This window comes from Podarcis liolepis (assembly GCF_965112155.1).
Source record: "Podarcis liolepis genome assembly, chromosome: 5".
Classification (NCBI taxonomy): domain Eukaryota; kingdom Metazoa; phylum Chordata; class Lepidosauria; order Squamata; family Lacertidae; genus Podarcis; species Podarcis liolepis.
Window position 1 is genome coordinate 26703511 of NC_139556.1, and position 6634 is coordinate 26710144.

Here is a 6634-nt window from a genome sequence, read left to right on the forward strand (position 1 = left end):
GTTAAAGCGGCGGCGTCGCCTCCCACTCACTTTCCTGCTCTGGCTTCCCTAACAGTTTTCCGAGTTGCGCCACTGGATCCAGCCCCCTTTTCCACATGTGACATGGGGCTGGAGGGAGGGAAAGAGGGCTTTACGTCGCGCACAAAGGCAGCCTCCTAGAAGCGCTCTGGGCCGGCGCCGTTTCGCCGAAGGCGCCGGAGGACCCCCACCCTCAGCTCCTTCAGAAAGGAAGCCCCGCCCCTCGGCTCCCTACACCGCCAGGCAGCTCAGCTGACTGACGAGGACGTTCTGCGGTGGCGGCCGCCGCACAACCACCGCAGTTGCTGGCAGCGTCCGCAGCGCAATAAGTAACAGCGCCTGGTGCTGCCAACTCTTTCTCTCTCTCTCCCGCCCCGCCCCCAAGCTCTCGCGCGCCCCGCGTCAACATCGCCGCGCGCAGCTTCCCGAGCTCGAGGCCAGCCGCTGCACGCACGCGCCGGCTCGTCATCGGCTCCGGTTGTTGCCTTTCTCCGCCGAGGTCGGTGGACCCCAAGCCTAGGCTTCCTTCCCGCACCCCGCTTTCCGAAGACCGCACACCAGTTGGGCCAGTACATATTCCCCTCCCGTGACTGGAGCGGAATAGCCCTTTCTCTTCTTCCCCAACCCTTGTCGTTGGAGGAGTCCCTCAGTCCCTTGCTTTGCTGCCTCCTCCCCCCCCACCCCCAAAGCTTGGAGGTTCCCCGGCAAGGGGGAGGAAAAAAATTTGAAAGTTACACTTTCATGCGTCCCTCCCGGCGTGACGCTGCGCGCTGACGTCACGGGGCTGTAATGGTGGTGTGCCTCGAGATTTTTTTCATCAAACAAGTGTGCCTTTGCCCAAAAAAGGTTGGGAAACACTGCCCTAGATGCTTCAGGCCTGACTACACTGCAGGAGCAGTAAACGTGTCACCTGCAGGGTCACGTAAGGCTCTTTAAAAAGTAGTAAAGGAGAGTGGGCGGGGGTCGACTTTGAATGCTGGGAGGCGAATGGTAATAGCTCAGAGGGAGAGCATCTGCTTTGTAAGCAATCCCTGGCTTCCCCAGGTAGGACTGGTGAGAGGGGGGCAAGAGTCCCCTGCCCCAAACCCTCGAGGCTGCTTCTGGTCTTCACTGACAATCCTGAGCTAGATGGCACAATGGTCCGACTCAGTATAAGGCAGATCCTATGAATTAGGGAATGTAGGGAGGTGAGATGTAACCCTTGCCCCAAAACCCTCAATCATGATCAGAACCTCTCCCCACCACACCCTCCTATTGGAGCAGAAAAGCCCAGGGCTGTAGTGATATATCGTCCAAAACCAGTCTGAAGTCCACATTTAAACCCTTCGAATCATGATGTGTGTGTGTCTGTGTGCCATGCAAAAAATCACGGAAAAGCCGTGAAGCCAACCAACGCCTCTCCATAGTTCCATCCTTATTTCAGACATTGTGAAATATCACGACGTTGAAAACTAGGTATCGCCCAGCCCTACTCTTTGCCTCCACGTACATAGTTCTTAAGAGAAACAGACATACGTGTTACAAAATTAAAACTGGTTGCTGCGCTGCAGGCTGGAGTTAGAGGCAGGTTGGAGGTGCAAAAAGATTGAAGATGCGTAGTCTAAGGGACGTGGCTAAAGAGCTGCCACCCACGGAGAACAGCCCAAGTTAGACCAACACGCTGCTATTTACAAAAAGAGCAGAAATGCAAGTATCCCTGATGGAGATAAAGTTCAGGATTTTTGCTTTCAAAAGTCAAACACAATTATGTTCCCACGAGCCCTCAGGTCACTTATTTTTAGTAGTTCAACAATGGAGTGCAGCTATTTATTAGATTTTGTTTCAATGATGTTTTTTCCTTGAGCTGCTTTTTATGGATATTTATTTGGATATATATATATTTTATTATAAGCAGCTGGAGGGTAAGTGCAGATGGGCATGTGGAGGTGGGGGAAAGGCCATCCTATGGGAGATGAACCATCAGACCCAAAGTCCTGCCAGACTCATAGACTTTAAGAGTTGGAAGGTACCTCAAGGGTCATCTAGTCCAACCTCCTACAATGCAGGGATCTTTTGCCCAACATGGGGCTCGAACCCACAACCCTGAGATTAAGAGTTTCATGCTTTTCCAGCTGAGCTATCCCAGCAGCCATTTTCCTCCCACTGAGAGGAAAAATAGTACATTTGTCCCAACGTCCATGTCCATTTCTTCCCATTGCCATGGAAATAGGAGGGTTTTGGGTCCACCACCAACATGAACCCAGAATACCGGCTTTTTACCTTCACCACCAGATCACCAACAGCAGAGGAGCAACAACAATGGATCTGACCACAGAGACAAGCATGTGGTGTCCGAAAGGGAACTTCCCACTCTCAATGGAGACAGAGCTTTGCAACAAAAATTCCAGGTCATGTGGCCAGCATGACTAAGCCGCTTCTGGCGAACCAGAGCAGCGCACGGAAACGCCGTTTACCTTCCGGCCGGAGCGGTACCTATTTATCTACTTGCACTTTGAAGTGCTTTTGAACTGCTAGGTTGGCAGGAGCTGGGACCGAACAACGGGAGCTCACCCCATTGCAGGGATTTGAACCGCCGACCTTCTGATCGGCAAGTCCTAGGCTCTGTGGTTTAACCCACAGCGTCCCCTGCGTCCCCACACAAGGCATATACACACACACCTCTCTCTCTCTCTCTCTCTCTCTCTCTCTCTCTCTCACACACACACACACACACACACACCACTTATGTAACTGCTTAATTCTTCAAAGAATCCTGGTTCTAGTTTGGCAAGGCTGCTGGGAATTTTGTTAGAGATCATCCCCAGAGACTACAGTTCCCAGGGTTCTCTGGGGCTACAGAGGAACTTCCAAGCCAGTTTAGGCCTGGAATATAGGTGCCCTCCCTTGATGGACACCCCCCACCAACACAAACACTACCCCACTTTTGCCTGTTGGATTTCGGAGCAAAGCTGACCATTTGAAAACAAAACGTTTTCCTCGGAATAAAATCCAACAGCAGCTGTTTAAGAGGTCAGCAGTTTTAGGCTGCTAAATTGAGACTCGTTAGCGCCACAAAAAACTGGAAAGCATTTCTGCACGGTGCCAGCATGTAACTCAGCTACTAAAGAGGCAAGGTTGGGTTGGGCTGGTCGCTCCAATGTGCCGTAAGAGAAGCTTTTCTTGCTTTGTTACTAAGCCTGAGAAAAATAGTGTGAGATTGACTTATTCATTGCTTGTACTGTATAGTTCAGGGGTCAGCAAACTTTTTCAGCAGGGGGCCAGTCCACTGCCCCTCAGACTTTGTGGGGCGCTGGACTATATTTTGGGGATGGAAATGAACGAATTCCTATGCCCCACAAATAACCCAGAGATGCATTTTAAATAAAAGCACACATTCTACTCATGTAAAAACACGCTGATTCCCGGACTGTCTGGGAATTTAGAAGGCAATTGGGCCTTAGTTTGCCTACCCATGGATTGCTAGAGGTTCCCTGCACCTGGGCTATATACCTTTCAGAGGCACATGATGCCATCAACCATGTGCTGATGGCTAAATTTCCTCTGCGGGTGGGGGCAGAGGGGTTTAAGTGGGTGGGTCCAAAAGCCAACCCTTTTCTCTCTTGCCTTAGCCTTCCCCAGCCAGCTGGCTCCTGGGGGAAGGGACCTACTGCTCTTGCCAGAGGCCTGGCCTGAGGACTTGCAGAGGGCTTCTGAAATTATGCCAAGGAGCAATAATGTGGATTTAGGATTGCAGGTGGCCCACCCCAGGGACAACTGGGAGAGATTGTCTCAGGATCCGGAGTGCATTGTTATCAATATGCTGATGACCTGCAGCTCCTTTACCTTTAATACCAAGGAGGCTGTTGGCTTAATCACCACCATCACCACAATTTTATTATTTATGTGCAATTAGTTATATGGGCTGGGTAAGGGCAAATAAACTGAGGCTTAACCAAAACAAGACAGGGGTGCTTTAGCTCAGGAAAGTGATGGACTCTAGAACAGGGGTCCAACCAGTTCTCGATGGGGTGGTATTCCCCCTGACGAATCAGGTCCACAGGTTGTTGGTATTCCTGGATTCAGCCTTGCCCCTAGGTGCCCATGTGCCAGTGGTCAAGAGCAGGCTTCCTCAACCTTGGCCCTCCAGATGTTTTGAGACTACAATTCCCATCATCCCTGGTCCTGCTAACTAGGGATCATGGGAGTTGTAGGCCAAAAACATCTGGAGGGCCGCGGTTGAGGAAGCCTGGTCAAGAGTGTCTCAGCTCAGCTTTGACCGCTGTGCAGGCTGTTACTGTTGAGGTCAGATCTGGTCATGGAAACAGACATGTCCAATTGCAGCTGGACTTGGTCACTGCCATGGACCAACCTTTGAGGAGGCTTCAAAACCCTCAGAATGCAGCAGTAAGGATGCTCATGGGCACTTGCCCATAGGATCACATTACATCTGACCTACAACAGCTGCATGGTTTGCCATTTGTTTCCAGGCAAAATTTGGAGTGGTGTTTCTTTATCTGTAAATCCCTAAAGGACTTGGGTCCAAGATTCCAGGGGGACCTCTTCCTCCCATACTCATTATGATCTAGCAGGGAGGACCTTTCCAGACAAATCTGATGTTGTTCTTCTAGTCAAGTTCCCTCTTATTGCTGTTATATATTTAATTTGTGGCTCTTAAATTACGGTTTTAATTGCTATAATCTGCCTCGTGTAACAAAAGTGTATTAGAAAAGGTGGCTATAACTTTTTATGTAAGTAAATAAAATAGAATGGTACACTCAAATATCCAGAAGAGAGATGTAACAAAGTGTGAAATGTTTAGTATTTATTCTTTTGTGTGAAACTTCATGCAAACTTTTTTGTTTTGAATGAATATCTTATTACAGCAAGAGGACATTATTCTGAGAATCAAGAGTTGTCAGCTAGAGGTGAACTTTAAAGTTTAGAAGTAAATCTGTAGAACTACTGTCAGTATCCTACTTCTCGGTTTGAGTATCAGTTCTGCTGAGATGTCTATTAAGCGTATTGTTTGAACTTTGAAATCTGAGTTGTGACATTGGGGGGGGGGTGTGCAAACAAATCATCTGGCTGAACTGCCAAGAAACCAGTGTAGCACAACTAATTGTTTAAAAGTGTTTTAAAATGGCAATTCTGTGCACACTTACTTGGGAGTAAGCCTGACTGGCAAGCTGGATTTCTGAGTAAATATATGCAGGTTTTCTGTGTGTCATCTAATTGTCCAGTCACAAAGGCCATGCTGAGTCATCAATAGTTTCAGAGTGCTTTTCTACAGAATATTGTAATCCTTATTTTAATCTGAACTGAACAAGGGCTTTCCACTTAAAAAATAAAGGAAAGGAAACTACAGTACATACATTAGTGGTTGGACAAGCCGCAAGAGACTGGCCTGAGCCTTTTTGCACCCATGTCTCTTAACCAGCAGCTTATGTGAGGGGTAAAGGAGACGGAAGGTGGGGGAGAGAATGATAAATATATATAATGTGGCTTTGGATATGGGAGCCATGCGGTGGAAGAAGCCGGTGGACTCTGGGCTGTATTAGCAGCTCTGGCTGGGTGGCGGGTCACCCTTGTGGTTTGCAAACCAGAAAGGTGGGGTAGCAGAGGAGGAAGAATAATAAAGAAAAGGCTGATCCGGTGTGATTAGTGAGCAAACGGCCTGCAGCAAATCCCATCTGGCACATCCGTTTGATTAATAGCCCAACAGGCGCAAGCAAGAAACGCAGACAACAGGACAGCAGCCTCAGTAAAGAAAACGAGCGTGGAGTGGGGAGTGGGAAGAAATGAGGGGCAACTCTCAGAGAGGAGAGGAGCAATCCTAGAATTGTTGAGTTGGAAGGGACCCCCGGGGTCATCTAGTCCAACCCCCGGCAAGGCTGGAATCTTTTTGCCCAGCGTGGGGCTCGAACGGGGCCAGAGATTAACATGCATTCAGTTGCAAGGTAGGACAGAAGAAGGTTAGTGCAGCTAGACAGGTGACAAGGAAGGAGCTGGAGACCAGCCGGTCGCCTCTACCTGGGAGCAGCTCTGCAGATCCGCGCGGGGCTTCGCGTGGTGCCTCCTCCGGATTTCTCCAGCTGCACATTTATTAGTTGATCTCTGCCATCCCCGGTGACGCTGCCCACTCCAGAGCGGCGGCGGGAGGAGGTGGATTTCCTTAAGGAGGATCCCTTAAAGCTACAGCTGGCCACTGACTTGCATCTTTCTTTCTTTCTTTCTTTCTTTCTTTCTTTCTTTCTTTCTTTCTTTCTTTCTTTCTTTCTTTCTTTCTTTCTCTGACTTTATCCTGCTTGCTGCATTTCTCGTGCTGGAAAGGAAAACGACAACTGCAAAATTAGTTTCTGCACCCCAGGCAGCCAAAAATTCTAAGTAACAACACTACATCGGGAAATAAACATTCGGTATTAGATGCTTTTAACTCCGCCAAAAGAACAAGGGGATAAAAGGGGAGTTCGGCAAAACTGAAAAGTAAATAAAAACGAATCGCTCAGCTGATAATGGATGAATGGGAAGAGACGGCAGAGGGCTCTCTCCGTTGGCTAAAATGGAGCTATTTACATGAATAGAATCAGCCACTGAACACTGACACATTGTGCTGTTGTTTGCTTTCAAATGGCAAATA

The 6634-nt window shown here is 48.8% G+C and overlaps 1 protein-coding gene across 17 annotated transcripts in view; it reads right to left on the reverse strand.

The window, feature by feature from the left end:
• The window catches only part of LDB3 (LIM domain binding 3), a 151818-nt gene extending 145640 nt beyond the window's left edge, over nucleotides 1-6178 (reverse strand). For 10 of the 17 annotated variants that reach the window (XR_014525908.1, XR_014525909.1, XM_083502550.1 and 7 more), the window contains exon 1: nucleotides 6028-6077. The gene's annotated coding sequence lies outside the window, so the exon portion shown is untranslated. Of the gene's footprint in view, nucleotides 1-6027 lie in introns of all 17 variants that reach the window. The other 7 variants (XM_083502527.1, XM_083502523.1, XM_083502520.1 and 4 more) reach the window with 4 other exon arrangements.
• Nucleotides 6179-6634: the final 456 nt, after the last annotated feature.